We start from the raw sequence: 21,533 nt of genomic DNA on the forward strand, positions 1-21,533 counted from the left end.
GGACTGGGTAGTAGGAGTGTGGGAATGCACAATGACCATAGGTCTTGATGCAGGCATTGGTTGCAGGGTAATGTTGGCAGGGGGAACGTCAGTTTGATGGACCTGGACTGACACTGTCCTGGCTGGGAGAGTCAGAGCTGGGGCGGATGGAGCTGCAGCTGCCCCTGCAGCCTCCCCACCTTGCATACTTGGGGCAGCAGATGACATAGCTGCCCAAGAACCACGTGGCTTGGTGACAACAACTTGCACCGCCACACGTGGCCTAGACTTACTGACCTGGAAGTCAGCCTGGGAGTCATCCTGTGCCAGGTCAGGTGCCACAATGGGCTGGTCCAACAGGGGCTGAGCTGGGATGGTGCTACGTTTCCCTCACGTATGGGGGGGGTGGGTTTCCCTGTTTGTTCCTCCACACATAGGGGTATAGGGGCACCCTGCAAATCCCAGCCACGTCCCCTACCGTGCCTACCATGCCCACCTTTTGAAGGTCGGCCACCTTTGCCTCCATTACTGCTCGGTCGCCTCCCAACCATGGCACTGATGTTGTTGTGCGTATGGGAGTTGCAGTAAACTATTGTCCTTGGAAATTGGGGGTCAAAGGGGTAGGATACTATATGGAATTGTACCCTAGTGCTCTAACAAGGCTGTCTGTGACCCCTGGGGGAAGATGACGGGTCACGCAACGCACAGGCAGCCCAAAATCAAAAATTAACGTGCACGCAACCCCTCGTAGACCACGTGCGTGACAAAATGAACGTGCACTACGCTGTGGCACCCAGAAATACAAAAATAAGCGTACGCGTAATACACGCAGCCTACAATGACCTCTGAAGGGGAACGCGACACACGGGGCAAGCACAGTTGCTAAGTACGTGCGGAACTCACCGTCTGCCTGGAAAAAGAACGTGAAAAAAACGCGCGTTGGCAACACCCCCGCCAAAAGAAGAATTGTACGCTGTCTGAGGAGACAGGACAAAAGGAGAAGTGAACTCTGTTTGAGGAAACAGGCCCAACAAAAAATCAGAAAAGAGCTGTCAGAAGTAACAGGGAGTACGAACTAGAAACGCTGTGAAGTAATCGCGTGTGAACTTACAAGAAGTATAGATTTCACCCACTCGCTCTCCACGAAAAGCACGTACAAGGAAATGGCGTCCTACACCTAGCTTTTAAACTGGCCCGCACGTACATGTCAGATACGCGTGTACGCGGGCCCTTTCCTCCAATTGCACGTGATGACACTCGGACGTGCAGTTTTTCCACGTGTGCTCTGTCATCACGTGCTTTGAGGGAAATGGCCGTGAGCGTAATGTAACTTACGCGCTTACGCGCTAAGGGCCTTTGGTCCAATGAAATCGCGTGCGTGTGCTGACGTGCTTACACGCTAAGGCCCTTTCCTCGAATTACACGCTGACGTGCAATTTTTTCACGTGCCAAATCACTCTGTATCAAGCTGGCCACACGAAAACACACAGAAGACCATGCTCCTGCCCAGAAGGCCGAATTACTGCCCCCCAGAGCCTCGAGCACACTCCCACCTGCCATCTGCTGCTGCCTGCCTGCCTGCTGCCCACGGGCCCTGCCATTTGTTGCCTGCACATCAGCCAGGGGTGTGATTGCTGTGACCACCCCTGCTGGAACCGAAGTCTCCCGACTGGCATTCCATCGCTCCACAGCCCAGCCCCAGCTCCCAGTTTCCCACCCACTCCTGCCTCTGGAGTTGCCATGTCCAGCACAACACCACCTGGCAGCACTGGCAACCCCCAGCCAGAGAGGCAGAGGGCCACCAGCTTCACTGCCACCGAAGTCGGTGTCCTGGTGGAGCAAGTCCTGGGGCAGTATGATGCCCTCTTTGGAAGTTTGCGTGCCGACAATGGACGGGCCAGGATCTGGATGGACATTGTGACTGCCATCAACATGGAGGGGGTGGCAGTCCGCGACTTACATCATGTCAAGAAGCGCTGGGAGGACTTCAGGTCCAGGACCCTCAACAAGGCCCGGTGCCTCGCTAAGGCAGCGGATACCAAGGGGCGTCGGGGCAGCTGTCGAACCATCAAATGAGGGTCCTGGAACGCATATGCCCAGCGCTCTACGTCCAGAACCTTGAGAGGCAGACCCGTCTGGAGTCGAGCGGTAATTGTACATGCATGTTGATAGTATGCTGTGCGTGTTGTGGTGTGCCAGTAGTGTGCAGGTTGCACATGTGTTTATGTAGAGCCATGTAGGGATGTGCATGAACATGGGCATGAGGCTGCCACATGTGAGTCCTCTCAGTTGTGAGACACATTGATGGTGTATGTGTTGGTAAGCATGCTGGGCAAATGCAGGTATGGGAGCACACATGTTTGAATTTCTGTGTATGTACATTGGCATGGTTGTGGCATGGATGGTGGTTCATAATGCATGTATCTGCACTGTGTACATGTGCATGTATGTGCATCTGACAGGTGTGCAACTGTGATGCAACATTGATGCATGTGACACTGATATGTAGAAGGATGAATGGCAAATGTGACATGTATGGCGATCTCATCACTGCAACAGTTGGAGGAGATGTAGACATGCATGTAAGTGTGGTGGCGTGTGTTCATGTCTAGTGCACTCCTTGTGTTTCATGTGATGTCAGGCTCACCTTTGGCTTTTCATGCTGTTGTATGTGTATGGATGGTGCTGCCTGGTGCAATATTGCTGTTAAAATGACATGTGTGTCGTGGAGTGTGATGCCGTGTCTGTAGTTAAAGATTGCCACTCATGTGCAACTGTCATGTGTGTATCAGTCCATTGTACAGTGCCCTGATGCCTGTGTTTTATCTCTCCCTGTCTGCAGCGTCAACTGAAGAAGAGGGCGGAGAGGGTGCTGTGGAGCACAGCGGCAAGGATCATCCCGCCAGCTGGAGACGCAAGGCCCGGCTCCCCTCCCAGGTTGTCATCTTGTTGGGGAGTGAGGAGTCCGGTGCCGCGTCCCAGGCCGCAGCTGCCGAGGGAAGGTCCAAGAGGTGGAGGTCAGAGTTGGACTCCTCGGCAGCAGAAGGGGCAGCTGAGACCCCACAGGGTCCGACGGAGTAAGTTTCACGGAGTCATCCAGGTTGGTGGGGGGTTTGGTGGAGGAGGAGGCCGTGCAAGGGACAGACACGGGGTCTGAAGGTGGGGATTCCACTGGTGCTAGTGGTGCAGTGAAGGGGCAGGGACAGGAGGCAGCACAGGCCACCGCAGAGGTGCCTGTGTGTAATCCTGTCCCCGATCCTGTGACTTCATCATCCCGCACCAGCAGGGATGCCTACGTCCAGATCCGTTTTCAGGGAGGGGATCCGCTTACAACAACTGGCCTTCCTCTCCTTGCGGGTGTGGCTATCTGGGACCGGGTTGAGCCTGTCCTGGGTGGGGTGGCGTTGCGTCAACGGGCCATGCGAGGTGACCTTCAGTCTTTTCATGAGGAGACTGCACGTCATCTCGAATGGCTCATTGACCGCGTTGACCTACTGGGACAGCTCACCAGGGCCGGATTCCTCCATTTGCTGGACCTTGTCCTGACCCCGTCCTCAACTGAAACCCCTATGCGCCAGTCGTACTCCATGCCATCTTCCTACCCATGTATCACCTGGGTACCCTGTGGAGCTGCCTCTGACCCTGCGGCCAGGCTGGTGGAGGACACATCCCTGCCACAGTTGGGAGTCGGACGTCCAGCAGGGGTGGCCACATCAACAACTGCACCCCAGCCAGAGGAGGATGTGCAGGCAGCAAGAGCCAGTGCACAGGCAGAGGCACAGCAGCAGCAGCAACAAGGTGGGAGCCATGATGGCTCGGGGCCTTCGTCATCGGAGGGGCAGGCATCGGCCAGAGGGCAGGAGGACCCAGGACGGGAAGTGTCTTCCGTGTGGCAGCGGTTAGGCCATGCTATAGACGCGGAGTGGCAGCGGGGAGAAGAGGCACGGCTCACGATGGTCAGGGCGGAGAACTCCATGCGGAGGGCCCTGAGGCAGGCTGTGTGCCTCGAGGCAATTTGCAGGGAGTTGGAGGAGAACATGTCATCGTCCCTGCGAACCCTCGGGGCCATGGAAGAGGACCGCCTCCGGCAAATAGACATGGAGTTCTATGATGGCTTGGCCCGGGACACCACAGAGTGAGCCGCTGGACTTGTCCGCCACCATTGTATATAGTTAGATAGTGTTAGGTTTGCTTTCATTTTTTCTTTATTTTTGTTGCGCTTGGACAATGCACCACGTTTTTGTATATAGTTTTTTATTAGGTAGTATTTTTGATAGGTTTAATTTCATTAGTTGGGCTTATGGACCCTGGATTGTTCATCTGTACATAGTTCACCATTGGATTATTATCTTTTTTCCCTTGGATTTGCTTTGTCGGACTGTGACTTTGGACACCATTTCTTTTGGATTTCTTTGGATTATGATTTCTTGTTTTTTATTCTTTTACGGACATGCAACTTTTCTTTTATTATTCCCATTGTTGTGTGTTGGATTTTAATTACATTCATGTTGTGTTTAATACATTTTTTTCTTCATACCTCGATGTGTGGTATTATCTCATTGGTTTCATGCATGTCATGATATGGGTTTTCACATTCACTTGCACCCATTGTGTGTGTGTGACGGACATATGTCATTTACATACTTGCCATTGGGGTTGGATCATGTAATTGGCTTTTCTATTTGGGTGGATGCAATACTTGGTTGGGTCTTTGGGCTGGGGAGGCTGGCCATAAGGGCCATGATTGTGGATCGTCATGACCTGGGGGCAGGGGGACATGAGTGGGACATGAGTGGGGGCCTGCTGGCAGGTGCCCTGCACTGCTGGGGCGTGGGAGTCCAGGGGGACATGAGTGGGGGCCTGCTGACAGGTGCCCTGCACTGCTGGGGGGTGGGGTGCAGGTGGACATGAGTGGGGGCCTGCTGGAAGGTGCCCTGCACTGCTGGGGGGTGGGGGTGCAGGGGGACATGAGTGGGACATGAGTGGGGGCCTGCTGGCAGGTGCCTTGCACTGCTGGGGGGTGGCGGTGCAGGGGGACATGAGTGGGGGCCTGCTGGCAGGTGCCCCTGACTTCTGGGGTGTGGGGGTGCAAATGGACATGAGTGGGGGCCTGCTGGCATGTGCCCCTGACTGCTGGGGGGTGGGGGTGCAAAGGGACATGCATGGGGGCCTGCTGGCAGGTGCCCCTGACTGCTGGGGAGTGGGGATGCAAAGGGACATGAGTAGGGGCCTGCTGGCAGGTGCCCTTGACTGCAGGGGGTTGGGGGTGCAAAGGGACATGAGTGGGGGCCTGCTGGCAGGTGCCACTGACTGCTGGGGGTGGGGGTGCAGGGGGACATGAGTGGGGGCCTGCTGGCAGATGCCCCTGACTGCTGGGGGTTGGGGTGCAGGGGGACATGAGTGGGGGCCTACTGGCAGGTGCACCTGACTGCTGGGGGGTGGTGGTGCAGAGGGACATGAGTGGGGGCCTGCTGGCAGGTGCACCTGACTGCTAGGGGTTGGGGGTGCAAAGGGACATGAGTGGGGGCCTGCTGGCAGATGCCCCTAACTGCTGGGGGTTGGGGGTGCAGGGGGACATGAGTGGAGGCCTGCTGGCAGGTGCCACTGACTGCTGGGGGGTGCAGGGGGACATGAGTGGGTAATCAGTAGTGCAAGCTGACTTGTGGCTTGGCTGGGGGGCAGGCCCATGGTAGATGGGCTGCCTGCGGGACATGACCAGGGGTGCAGGGTAGTCCCCTGTGGTGTGGGCTGCCTGCACGGGCCATGGAGGGTGTAGAGGGAACACCTGGGAGGACCCACACTGCCAATTCACATGTAGGACTCCCCGCGCCCCCCGAAATTCAGTACAACACTCTGACAGCAAAATCGCGTGTGAAACTTCCCGCGCACCCCAGGAATACACGTACCCAGCTCAAATCGCATGTGAAACTTCCCACGAACCCCAGTAATACACGTACCCCACTCACACAGGCCCTTTCGCGTGTGAAACTTCCCGCAAACCCCTTAATACACGTACCCTGCTCCAATTGTGTGTGAAACTTCCCGCGAACCACAGTTATACACGTACCCCACTCGCACAGGCCCTTTTGCGTGTGAAACTTTCTGCACACCCCGAAAAATACACGTACCCGGATCCAATTGCGTGTCAGACTTCCCGCGAGCCCCTGTAATACACGTACCCTGCTCCAATCGCGTGTGAAACTTCCAGCGTACTCCAGTTATACACGTACCAGACTCGCACAGGCCCTTTCGCGTGTGAAACTTCCCGTTAACCCCCGTAATACACGTACCCTGCTCCAATTGCGTGTGAAACTTCCCGCGAACCCCAGTTATGCACGTACCCCACTCACACAGGCCCTTTCGCGTGTGAAACTTCCCGCGCACCTCTGAAATACAAATACCCGGATCCAATCGCGTGTGAGACTTCACGCAAACCCCAGTTATACACATACCCTGCTCGCACAGGGCCTATCACATGTGAAACTTCACGTGAACCCCAGGAATACACATACCCCACTCGCACAGGGACTTTCGCGTGTAAAACTTCACGCGAGCCCCAGGAATACAGTACCCCACTCGGACAAGGCCCTTTCGCGTGTAAAACTTCACGCGAAACCCAGGAATACACGTACCCCACTTGCACAGGCCCTTTCGTGTGTGAAACTTCCCGCAAACCCCCGTAATACATGTACCCTGCTCCAATCACGTGTGAGACTTCCCGCGAACCACCGTAATACACGTACCCTGCTCCAATCGCATGTGAAACTTCCCGCGAACCCCAGTTATACACGTACCCCACTCGCACAGGCCCTTTTGCGTTTGAAACTTCCCGCGAAACCCGTAATTCACGTACCATGCTCCAATCACGTGTGAAACTTCACACAAACCCCAGTAATACACGTTCCCCACTTGGCGTTTGCTGTTTGGCAGCCCTGTAAACTGGTCCAGGGTTAGCTCAGCCCTTTGCGCTGGATTGGGGATTTTGATGGCTTTTCCTTGCGCGAGGGCGTTCTTGGGGGCGTAACTGGTGCTGCTGCAGGGTCGCTGCGCCACTCTGCACCACAGCTGGTTTTGGAGGCTAAAATCCATGAATACGCTGTGCGCGGAAATCAATTTTAGGGCACGCGGCTAGTGCAGACATTCGCACGCGCACACTGTGCGCCAGCTGTGTGCGCCACTTGTGCACGAAATTCTATGAATTACCCCCTTAATGGTTTGAATTAGCTCTCTACCTTGTAGCAGAAAACAAATACGAAATAACTGACCCCTTAATACTTTGCAGTTACTGCAGTACAAAAATTAACAACAACCAAACTCCTTCACATGCTATCACAAATAATTTAGAATTATACCCACTACCAAAACCCCTACAACAACGTAATTTATATGAGAGCATCATAATTCAAACAGTGCACCCATTTCAAGCAATAATACGCCTTCAACCAAAAACAGCAAAATTACCTCCCTCTGAATTGGTAAAGGCATTCGTGGAAAAGTAGTTTATTTACCATTAGATCTAAAAGAAAATGTGCATACTCTAGGAGTGCAACGTCCAATGCAGCAATCTTTAATTATCTTGGTAAATGCAGTACCTACAAAAGACAAAAAAATATGGCAAAAGCTGTAGATTTAGATAAAATTAGACAACCCTTGCAATATCTTAAAGAGAATAATGAATATTACAATGAAATTAATGTTGAAGAAAACTTGAAGGATACAACTGAAATAATTCAAGAAACACAAGAAACTGGTCAATTTGAGCTCCTAGATCCTGCTACAATATCAAATACTTTAGACCATTATACAATTCACCTTTGACACCATAGAAGATGCACTGGAAACATACCAAATGCGTCAATCAAAAGGATCACCAATCAGCATATGGGAAAAAAGTATAGAAGCACGTGCTTTTCCTCTATTCTTTCCTACTTGCAAAGGAGGAAGGTACGATGATAGACCTATTCAAATATCAGCATCAGAATACCGTTCATTACGGATGTATTCTGAAGATCCCAGATTTAGACAAAATGTGGAATACATATTCCACCTACTCTTTGAAAGTGAACTAGCAACTTTATGTTACAGAGTTGCACACATATTAAAATCAGTATCACACTTTCAAAATATGACAGCTACACAATTATTACAAAAAGTGCAACAAAAGGATGAGGTTTTACAATCAAATATTACAAATCTATTAGCAAATATGCGTGGTACTAAAGAGTAATGGTTTTGACGTCATGGAGATGTACGTTGTATGATCAGAAAACCTGGCCCACCCACTTGGTTTGTTACATTAAGTTGCGCAGAATATGCATGGGAAGATTTACATGATTTCCTACGCATATCAAACAAAAACAAAACAAACATAGATATACTAACACCTGGAGAACTTTGTTCTTTGGATTCTGTTAATGTTTCAAGATATGTTCACCATCGCTTCATTGCTATGCTACATTTTATTTGTAATAAAACTGTTCCTCCTCTTGGAGAATTGCAACACTTCTTTTGGAGAAAAGAATACCAAGCCAGAGGAGCACCACATATCCACATGCTTTTATGGATTAAAGATGCTCCTAAATTTGGTGAAGACAGTGATGCCACTGTTTTACAGTTTATTGAAAAATATGTCACTTGTGAAATTCCATTGGAAGCAACAAATAGCGATCTTCATGCACACATTTTACACTTTCAAAGAAAAAAAATGTGGAAAATGCCGATTTGGTTTCCCTAGACCAGTAACAAATACAGGTCAAGTGAAGAACCCCATGTCTTTGGTTAGATATAGTGTTAAAGGTAAGTCACCTAAAAATACATATTACATAAAAAGAAAAGAAGAAGAAAAATATATCAATGATTATAATGCAATCATTGCCCACTTATGGAATGCAAACATAGATGTGCAGTACATTGCAGACATTTCTACTGCAGTTGCATGATATGTCACAGCATACTTAACCAAAGCAGAAAAGACTGAGCTTGAATATCTCTGGAATGATCTGTCATCAGATAAAACAGTGTCTCAGAAATTATACAGCTTGGGCATAAAAATGCTCTCCCATAGAGAATGTGGATCATATGAAGCAGCTGATCATTTAACTGGTCCTGCATTGTATGGTAAATCTGAAAATATAGTATGGCTAAGTCTTGGTCCAGCTTAATCTAGAAAAAGAGTTCTAAAATCATACAAAGATATAGAAACAATAGCCAAACGTGATCCCAACAGCCCAGACATTTTAAAAAACAATTTATTAGACACATACTACCCAAACAGAAGTAATACTTTGGAAACCATGTGTCTATACCACATAGCCCAAAACTACACATACAAAAATAAACCCGATGAAAAGAAAGGTAAATAAAGAGTGACAAACTGTGAAGGCAGCTTAGTTAAACTCACCAAACCAAATTTAATTAATCATATCAAATTGTCATTAAAGACTCCTCAACATAAAGAAGTATATTACATGTCCCTGCTACAACTCTTCAAACCATGGAGAAAAGAAGAAGAAATACTAGATAACTAAGACTCATATGAAGATGCTTTCAAAGCAAATGAAAGCACTATAACAAATGTAAACTTTACACAGTACAAAACAATGTTGCACAATGAGCAGCAACACGAAGAAAAACTCCAGGCCCAACTAGATAAAGAAACTCCTGACAGTAGTCAACCTTCTGTAACAAGAAGCCAAGAACCACTGGGAGAACCACTAATAATGAATGAGGCAGAATTAGCTATGATAGAAATAGAAAACACCATGTCTCAGTATGAAGATAAAGAAGACTTAACTATACTACAATCAAAACTAAACAATGAGCAACATAGCATTTTTCAAGAAGTAACAAAACAAATTGCACATGGTGTTCAACATGAAAATAAAGAATGATCCTGCCATAATTATAAACCTATACTACTGTAGGTCAGTGGTGAAGCTGGTTCTGGCAAAACATTACTAATCACAACCATCAGTAAGTTCCTTCAACAATTGACAAACAACAAACTGTCAGCTGTTGTCACTGCCCCACTGGTTTAGCTGCCTACAACATAGGTGTGTCACGTTACACCGATTACTACTATTGCCAGTAGAACACCAAAACAAATTAGACTATTGCAAACTTTCTGCAGAAGCTGCAATGGAACTACGCAGAGTATTGAAACAAATTAAAATGCTACTAATAGATGAAGTGAGCATGGTCTCCAACCTAATGTTGGCTTTGATTCACCTCAGATTACAAGAAGTACTCAAAACAAACTATGAATATCTCTTTGCAGGAAAACACATTATTGTTTTCGGAGATCTTCTTCAATTGACACCAGTAAAAGGTGAGCCTATTTTTAAAACATTAGGACACAAACTCTGCCGTAAAACTGTTGGCAGCATTGGAAATGTCAACCTTTGGCAACATTTCCAATAAAGAGAATAAACAGAAAACATGCGGCAATCTGCAGATCTCACTTATGCCAACATCTTAAAAAGTATCAGAGTTGGTATACTTTCTAAAGAAGCAGAAGCAATATTGAAAACCCAGCACATTCATGCACGTTATGGCGATAATGCATGTGCTACAGATGTTATGGAACAATTAGCCCACAAAAATGTCAATTGTATGGCCAACTCTTGCTAGCTGTTTCAAATTCAATGAAATAATGTTAAGTAAAGAAATGCAACCAATAATGGAAATTAGCACCGCAGACAAACTAGATGTACATGGTATGACACTACCCATGTGTGACCAAGCAACAACAAGACTAAATAGTTTAGAAAAATCAATCTCAAACACAGCAGGCTTAGAAAATTATCCTTAAATTGCAGAGTAATGCTTAAACGTTACCTTGATGTGGACCAAGGACTAGTTATTGGAGCAATGGGTACAGTTGTTGGCTTTCAAACATACCCACGTGACAACAAAATTCAGTTTGTCAATATTCTCTTCGACAAACTTTCAGAAGTAAAAAGGATAGGACGCTCAACAGCTCGATTCCTTCTCTTCAAAGACGCAGAGAACAATTTTCTCTAAATCTAGCATACGCAGTCACGATTCATAAATCACAAGGTCTTACCCTAGACAAAGCAATGATAGATATTGGCAATACAGTCTTTAAAGAAGGCATGAGCTACGTAGCACTATCATGCTTTCGTACATTTGACGGTCTATTTCTAATCAACTTTGATGCAAGTAAAGTAAACGCAGATATTCCTTGCATTTTAGAATACAATAGAATTCGCTCACTTTACACCCCCCATCTAAACACATATTCTGTTCCACAAAAAGTAAAACGTTATAAAAGAAAAATAAATCAAACAGAAATGCAACAGGATGTCACTGCAAATCCTCCAAAGAGAGTAAAAGAAACTAATACTTCATCAAGTACCACAAGCAAAAAAGAATCAATTAGGGAAAGTAAACCAGGTACTTCTTCAAAGAAGGAAGACAAACTAAAAAAAAACAGTCAGATCCAGAACTACCCGATCCATTTAAACTCTCAAATATAGTTGGTGTAAGTTGCTACGCAAATGTAGCAATGAATATTCTATTTCAATTACCACCAATTGTTGACAACATTTACTTACACAGTACAGACCCATTGTGTTTGCAAATGTTAGTACTTCATAGAAACGCAACAAATAATCCTGACAACAGGTATAGTGTTTATGGAATAAGACAAGAATTGGACTAGTGTGCTGGAATGGTGAAATTCACTATAAACTCACAGGAAGATCCACAAGAATTTCTAATGTACTTACTACAAGTACTGGAAAACAAAAACATACCTATAAATGAAGTCTTCCAGATTTCATACATGTGGAAACATACATGCACTCTCTGCAACAATGTGACACAATAACAAATCCCCAATGAACGCTTCCTATATATAGCAATTCCTAATTGTGAATTCATTCCATTTCAGCAACTTGTACAAAAAGCAAACCATGGTAGATTATGTTCTACCTGCAATTCAGATAATCGCTCCACGTTAGTAGTACAAACACATAGTAAACACGTAATACTAATGCTTCTATGTTACAATGCAGATGGTACCAAAAACAACTGCAAGCTGACTGGATTCACACATGGTCAAATATCACTTGGTAAGAAAACCTTCACAACAATAGGTATAATCTACCACGCAGGAGCCACAACCAATTCAGGGCACTACACTGCATATATAAAAAAAAATGTGGATGGTTTGAATGTAATGATAGTACCATTCCTCTAAAGCAGAGATTACCAGCAAATCTTACAACGCTTATTTAATGTTCTTAAAAGCAAAATTTGATAACTTAACTGTACTTAAACCTAAAGTAAACTTGTAGTAAAAAAATATAAACTGTTAGAATATTCCAAAAGCTATCTAACTGCCCAAAGATTTGACAACAACTAATTAGATAAATGAATACCACTTAATTAGAGCAAAAAATAGACAGTTAGAATACGCCAATTGGTATCTAACTGCCCCAAAATGTAACAATATCCAAACAGATAAATCAATACCACTAAAATATATCAAAAAATAGACAGTCAGAATATGCCTACTGGTATCTAACTGCTCCAAAATATTACAATATCCAAACAAATAAATAATATGTTACTGCTCCAAAAAAATGGAACAAGCCAATGTATAAAGCATTAGCCAGAAACAACAAGTGAACACTGAAAACAAACAAACAAATAAACTGTAGCATAACAGAAAAAGTTTTTTTTTAATCCAACATTGATTTTTTTTTCTCCCACAGACCCAATGATTTTAGCAACGAACACAGAACTGAGCAAATTGCACAGTACTCTGGTTTGTAATTTACTAAATATGAGGGTCCAAAAAAAATGTTGATTATACAATGTAATAAGTCATTACAAAATACTAATACTAACATGCTATTTTCTTTTACCACAGAAATGAACAAGAAATACATGTACTCCAGTTACTAAACCAAACAGTAAGTATATTATACACTCTATGCCCTGGCCACAACCATCGCAGCATATCACACCCATAGTATCTTATAACTTTGTTCCTTATAAATTTGTTTTTGACCCAAAGTTATAAGCAACTATAAGTGTGATATGCTGTGGTGGTTGTGTCCAGTAGAGTGTCAAATGGCCATGCACCCAACACTCTATGCCCTGGCCACAACCACCACAGCATATCTTACCCGTAGAGTCAAATTTATCAACTATGGCCTATGGAAACTTTTAATGTCCACCGACATTATGAGTGTTCTTAGAACACTTTCAACTTGCCAGCGAACAATACGGACAGCATCTTCAGGACACCCCCTACAAACATTTCAGGACAACGCGAGAGTTCTAAGAACACTTTCAACTTGACAACGAACAATACGGACAGCGTCCTCAGAACACCCCCATTTTGTTTATTTACGAACATTTCAGGACACCGCGAGTGTTCTTAGAACACATTCAACTTGCCAGCGAACAATATGGACAGCGTCTTCAGGACACCCCCTACGAACATTTCAGGACAACGCGAGAGTTCTTAGAACACTTTCAACTTGACAACGAACAATACGGACAGCGTCCTCAGAACACCCCCATTTTGTTTATTTACGAACATTTCCGGACACCCCAAGTGTTCTTAGAACACATTCAACTTGACAACGAACAATACGGACAGCGTCCTCAGAACACCCCCATTTTGTTTATTTACGAACATTTCAGGACACCCCCATTTTGTTTATTTGCTAACTTTTTAGGACACTGCGAATGTTCTTAGAACACATTCAACTTGCCAGCGAACAATACGGACAGCGTCTTCAGGACACCCCATATGAACATTTCAGGACATCACAAGAGTTCTTAGAACACTTTCAACTTGACAACGAACAATACGGACAGCATCCTCAGAACACCCCCATTTTGTTTATTTACGAACATTTCCGGACACCGCGAGTGTTCTTAGAACACATTGAACTTGACAATGAACAATACGGACAGCGAACATTTCAGGACACCGCAAGTGTTCTTAGAACACATTGAACTTGACAATGAACAATACGGACAGCGAACATTTCAGGACACTGCGAGTGTTCTTAGAACACATTCAACTTGCCAGCGAACAATATGGACAGCGTCTTGAGGACACCCCCTACGAACATTTCAGGACAACGCGAGAGTTCTTAGAACACTTTCAACTTGACAACGAACAATACGGACAGCGTCCTCAGAACACCCCCATTTTGTTTATTTACGAACATTTCCGGACACCCCAAGTGTTCTTAGAACACATTCAACTTGACAACGAACAATACGTACAGCGTCCTCAGAACACCCCCATTTTGTTTATTTACGAACATTTCAGGACACCCCCATTTTGTTTATTTGCTAACTTTTTAGGACACTGCGAATGTTCTTAGAACACATTCAACTTGCCAGCGAACAATACGGACAGCGTCTTCAGGACACTCCATATGAACATTTCAAGACATCACAAGAGTTCTTAGAACACTTTCAACTTGACAACGAACAATACGGACAGCATCCTCAGAACACCCCCATTTTGTTTATTTACGAACATTTCCGGACACCGCGAGTGTTCTTAGAACACATTGAACTTGACAATGAACAATACGGACAGCGAACATTTCAGGACACCGCAAGTGTTCTTAGAACACATTCAACTTTCCAGAGAACAATACAGACAACATCTTCAGGACACCCCCTACGAACATTTCAGGACAACGCAAGAGTTCTTAGAACACTTTCAACTTGACAACGAACAATACGGAAAGCGTTCTTAGAACACCCCCATTTTGTTTATTTGCGAACATTTCAGGACATCGCGAGTGTTCTTAGAACACATTCAACTTGCAAGAGAACAATACAGGCAGCGTCCTCAGGACACCCCCATTTTGATTATTTACAAACATTTCAGGACAACGCGAGAGTTCTTAGAACACTTTCAACTTGACAACGAACAATACAGACAGCGTCCTCAGAACACTCCCATTTTCTTTATTTACGAACATTTCAGGACACCGCGAGAGTTCTTAAAACACTTTCAACTTGACAACGAACGATACGGACAGCGTCCTGAGAACACCTCCATTTTGTTTATTTACGAACATTTCAGGACACCCCCATTTTGTTTATTTGCAAACTTTTTAGGACACTGCGAATGTTCTTAGAACACATTCAACTTGCCAGCGAACAATACGGACAGCGTCTTCAGGATACCCCATACGAACATTTCAGGACAACGCAAGAGTTCTTAGAACACTTTCAATTTGACAACGAACAATACGGACAGCGTCCTCAGAACACCCCCATTTTGTTTATTTACGAACATTTCCGGACACCGCGAGTGTTCTTAGAACACATTCAACTTGACAATGAACAATACAGACAGCGTCCTCAGAACACCCCCATTTTGTTTATTTACAAACATTTCAGGACACCGTGAGAGTTCTTAGAACACTTTCAACTTGACAAAGAACAATATGGACAGCGTCCTCAGAACACCCCCATTTTGTTTATTTGCGAACATTTCAGGACACCGCAAGTGTTCTTAGACCACATTCAACTTGCCAGAGAACAATACGGACAGCGTCCTCAGGACACCCCCATTTTGATTATTTACAAACATTTCAGGACAACGCGATAGTTCTTAGAACACTTTCAACTTGCCATCGAACAATACGGACAGCGTCCTCAGAACACCCCCATTTTGTTTATTTACGAACATTTCAGGACACTGCGAGTGTTCTTAGAACACATTCAACTTGCCATCGAACAATACAGACAGCGTCTTCAGGACACCCCCTACGAACATTTCAGGACAACGCAAAAGTTCTTAGAACACTTTCAACTTGACAGCGAACAATACGGACAGCGTCCTCAGAACACCCCCATTATGTTTATTTACAAACTTAATACAGACAGCATCCTCAGAACACCCCCATTTTATTTATTTACGAACATTTCAGGGCACCGCGAAAGTTCTTAGAACACTTTCAACTTACCAGAGAACAATACGGACAGCATCCTCAGGACACCCCCATTTTGTTTATTTACGAACATTTCCGGACACTGCGAGTGTTCTTAGAACAGTTTCAGCTTGCTTGCGAACAAAACAGACACATATTGAGTCCTAAGAACACCCTCCATTCAGTTTATTTAGAACATTTCAGAACACCCGTGATGTCTGCAGACAATTCGAACCCAACAAGAACATCTACCACATAAAAAAACACAATTTTCAACCTATCTCATACTCTCCCACCCTCCCCAAACACTCCTACACACCAACACACTCTACTAAATACAAATTTTGAACCAAGTTTCATTGCGCTGTCCGCGGACGTCCGCGAATCCAAGATGGTGGGCGCTACCGAAAATCTGACGCGCTTCACGTTCCACACCGTCCAATCAGCGAACACGTCGCCTGTCCGCGGGCACCACGCAAAATGATTGGCCAATCAGGACACTGTCCGCAGAGCGAACAGGGACGTGTGTCCATAGACCAAACACAGATATCACTAATTTTTTATGACCTCCTTTTTGGTCATTTTTTAAAAAACTACTGGACGGATTTTTACAAAACCTACAAAAGCACGCTTTCGGAACCAAATCTGTCCAGCGGTTTGGGCTGTAGGCACGAGCAAAGTTTTTTCCCCATTCAGTCTATGGCGAAAAAAAAGTTTTGGGACCCCCCCCTATAACTTTGCCCCTCCTGGACGAATCCTCACCAAACTTTTGCAAAAAAAGTCAGAGTGAGCCATATCCTTTTTTTTGCAAATTTTGGTGAGGATTTGTCAAGGGGGAGCGAAGTTATAAGCCGCCCAAAAAGTGCTCTTCCTATGGAAACACCAACTTAACCATAACTACATGGCCACCGTAATATAGCCAGAAAAAGATTCATTCCAGACACCGAATGAAATCTTCTGCCTCCAAACATGCCTAGTTTCTTTATTTGCAACATCTATTCTGTCTTCTTGCAAATCTTGGCAACTCATCATTTCTCTTGCCCTTCACAACAAGTTGTCACGCAAAGTGCAACCACTGAAGGTATTCCCCTGCCTCCAAACAATCCCAACGCATGAGTATGAGTTTTTCCATAACAATAAAGCAGGCAGTATTTCAAAATATTTCAAAATACTGAATGTTTTACCTCTTTGCCGAATTTAGATTTTCAAACCTGACACTTCTCAATTCATCCTGCCTTTCTGTGGGACATTTATTTACACATAAAGGGCCCGAATCCTGGAAAAGAACACATTAATCCTGCAAATCCGCGTGCCAAGAACGACACTGTGTGTGTCTGCACGCAAAGGTATATCTGCATGCTCTGCATATTCATGGATTCAAATGTGCATTTCTATACGATCCGCAAAGGGAATCGAGCTCCATTGGGGAACACCCACAACACGCGCCCACACAAACCAAAAACATAGCCATAGACCAACCTTTCCGCAAAGTTTTGTGTCCACCTCTGACACAACATCTGATACCCCAGCTACTCTGCGTGAGGTTCCACGTAAATAATGGCTGCATCCCAGCTACTCTGCACAAGGTCCTACACAAGTAACAGCTGCACACCAGCAAACCAGCGCAAGGTCCTATGTAAGTAACTGCTGCACCACAGCTAATCTGGCAAGGTCCCACGAAAGTAACGGCTGCACCCCAGCTACTCTGTGCAAGGTCCCACATGAGTAACGGCTGCACCCCAGCTACTCTGTACGAGGTTCCATGTAAGTAACGGCTGCACCCCCATCTATTCTGTACAAGGTCCTACATAAGTAATGGCTGCACCCATGCAAACCGTCCCCCCTACATGAGGTATTCCTTAAACCTCCATTCTCAATTGCCAACATTAAAGTTGAGGCTGCTTGCCTCAAATTTTCGTGTTGCATGTTAGTATTCGAGGAGAATTGCTTAGCTTAGCTTTAAGGTGCTGGACTGCCATTGTGGGTGCCTCCAGGCTGATATGCAAATAATTATATCTCTTCTGTGAAAGGTACAATGAGGTAAAAGTGGTTGTGAGCCCAGCTGAGCAGAAAACAACCCAGAGAACAGGTTATAGGAGCGATGTTCACTCTCAATAGTGAGGCTCCCACATTTGTGTAAATAATGTTTTATCTTGCCAGAAAAATATAGTGCATTCATTACAGACACTGAATTAACTCTTCTGCCTCGAAATATGCCTATTTTCTTTGCCACATCTATTTTGCCTTCTTGCAAATCTTGGAAACTAATAATTTCTCTTGCCCTTCAGAGCAAGTTGGCATACAAAGAACAACCACTGAGGCATTCTCCTGCCTCAAAAAAATCCCAACAGCATGAGTATGAGTTTTTCCATAAAAGTAAAGCAGGCAGTATTTCGAAATTCTGAATGTTTTACCTCTTTGTTGAATTTAGATTTTCAAACCTGAAACTTCTCAAATCGGTTGTATACGAATTGATCGTTTTACAACTGCTCGAATGACAATTGACCTTTTCACAATTGACCGAATTGTGAAGGTCAATTGTACCATATATGTGGGGGGAAACCCCCCACAACCCCCACCCAACGCCAAACCCCCCAAAACCCATATATATATATCTATATATATATATATATATATATATATATATATATATATATATATATATATATATATATTCAGTGAAAAAAACTTTGTTAAAGGGACGTTATGGTTAAGTTGCGCTACTAAAAACCTATGAAATTCTGTGAAAAAACTTTGTTAAAGGGACGTTATGGGTCCAAGTAAAACCGAAAAACCCTTGAAATTCGCCAGTTATGGTAAGCTAAGCAACCATAACTCGCGCCACCACCGTGCACTGCTAAGACTAACACCCAGGACATCAAAGATGACATCACAAATGTCATTGATGACATCACTGATGACATCACATGTCTTGCTCACTATTTTTTCTTTTGCTGACATATCTAGGCCACATGGTTTTCTTCAGTAACAGTCAGAAACTAAGAATTTTATTTTATTTGTAGAAATATCCTTCTAGTAGGTTCTTACATTAATTCCCTTAGAGTACAGTCACATCATATGAAACATATACATATGGGAAAGCACAAGCTTGAAAGACAGCAATCCTTTTTGTGCATAAAGATAATCACTAGACTTATGAGCACTTTCTGATAGTTCTGTTGTTTTTTTATGGCTGTACTTACCCTGTATATGGTCATATTTGTATACATTGTACTCACACTACTTTCCTTAGGGTCCAATCACATCAAGTGATACATATACATAGGGTAAATAGCAGCTTTGAAACAGAGCAATCATTTATTTGCATGAAACTAATCAGTTAAGTTATGAATTGTTTCTGCTACTACTTGTGCTTTTTTGCTAATTTCACTTTCCCTGTATATACCCATATTGGTATGTGTTCTTGTGTCTTTGTGTTTTGTCTATAGTAATGCAATTATGTAATACATGGGTTTTATTAGCTACTTATTACATATTTCACAGTACACAAAAATCTATTAAGAAAACAATTATCATTTCATTATTCAACATATTAACATTACGAATATCATACCTTCATCTTGTACGCTGCACACAATGTTATGTTTCTGTATGAGTAGCTTAGTATATTAGATAGAACCCCATAATAGGATGCTATTTATATCAATGCATCGTTCAATACACTTATTAGGGTATATTTCTTGCAATGATTCTTGACACTTTTTTCGCAACATAATAAGAATCCCTTCTACACATATTTCATGAGAAGTACATACACATGTGATGTCATCAGTGATGTCATCAATGACATTTGTGATGTCATCTTTGATGTCCTGGGTGTTGGTCTTAGCAGTGCACAGTGGTGGCGCGAGTTATGGTTGCTTAGCTTACCATAACTGGCAAATTTCAAGGTTTTTTCGGTTTTACTTGGAACCATAACGTCCCTTTAACAAAGTTTTTTTCACTGAATTTCATAGTTTTTTAGTAGCACAACTTAACAATAATGACTTTGACTTTATATACATGTCATATGGAACTGACTAGATCTCTTCTTATGAACTTGATGTCCGCGAACTTATTTAATGTTCGCGGACATGTTCGGAGAACAGTACCACTACCTAAGAACTGTGGGGGGGGGGGGTGGTGGGGTATGTTTGATTGTTATATCATAATATAGGAACATTTAACAAATTCGAAAAGCAGCACACAAACACATTATATATAGTAATACATAAGAAATGTAACCCATATATGTAACAAACTAACCATTCATTTAAATACAATATGTTCTGAAATGGAATATACCACAAGAAGATAAATTGGCTTCCAACATAATTACCTCACAGACACAACAGAACTGAGAACAAGACCAGACCCACTGAATACATAGGACTTATCTTACCAGAAATAGTAAGTGTACTTCATTTTACTCATATATTTATAAACGTTCTGTATTAGATTAAAAAATATATTATCTTTTTTTTTTTTCTCACAGAAATGTCTAGTACTCTGGAATGGCTAGAGGGCAATTTCCCACATGAAGAAATGTCACAAGATAGTGAAACTAATGGTAAACACTTTATAATATTAACCATTTATTTATTATTTTTTTATATACATTTAACAAATATATTATTTTTTTGTACAGAGCATACCAGAATAGAAAAAACATCAGAAAACCCTGTTATGGATAACAGTCTTCACAATATAGAAGAAGAATTGGATGTAGTGTTGGCTAATTTTAATAATTTAAAAACTTTTGTAGAAAATCATTTCAAACCATAAACCTTGTACCATTGCCCCACATGTACTTGTCCCTCCTCACCATATCCCAGTCAATTGTCCCCAAGCCCTCTCCTTAATCAAAAACGTTTTGATGAGATTTCCATCCCTTCTTCACCTAATACCAATCATGTTGAAACCCCAAATTCTCCTGTTTTTGTTTCAGTTTCTGCCTCACCTTCTCTGTCATAAATTATTAATATATGTTAAATAAAGTTTAATTTTTATATTGTATTGTGAATAGTTTCCGTTTTTTTTTTTTAAAACAATAAAAGTGTCCGCGGACATGCGAGTGTTCTGAAATGTTCGTGCATAAATGAAAATGGAGGTGTCCTGAAGAACACCACACCTGTTCGTACTGTTCGCTAGCAAGTTGAAACTGTTCTAAGAACACACGTGGTGTCCTGAAATGTTCATAAAGAAACAAAAATTAAAGTGTTCTAAAGAACACTATATCTGTCCGTAATGTTCGCTATCAACTTAAAACTGTCCTAAGAACACAATTGGTGTCCTGAAATGTTCGTAAATAAACGAAAATGATGTGTCCTGAACAACAGTACAACTGTTCGTAGTGTTTGCTAGCAACATGAAACTGTACTAAGAACACACGCGGTGTCCTGAATTGTTCGTAAACAAACAAAAATTAAAGTGTCCTAAAGAACACTATACCTCTCCGGTACTGTTCGCTAGCAAGTTCAAACTGTTCTAGGAACGCTATTGGTGTCCTGAAATGTTCATACGTAAACGAAAATGGAGGTGTCCTGAAGAACACTATACCTGTTCGTAGTGTTCGCTACCCAATTGAAACTGTTCTAAGAACACAATTGG

The sequence above is a fragment of the Ambystoma mexicanum genome, chromosome 11 (genome assembly GCF_040938575.1).
Source record: "Ambystoma mexicanum isolate Mex_15411 chromosome 11, UKY_AmexF1_1, whole genome shotgun sequence".
NCBI classification, from domain to species: domain Eukaryota; kingdom Metazoa; phylum Chordata; class Amphibia; order Caudata; family Ambystomatidae; genus Ambystoma; species Ambystoma mexicanum.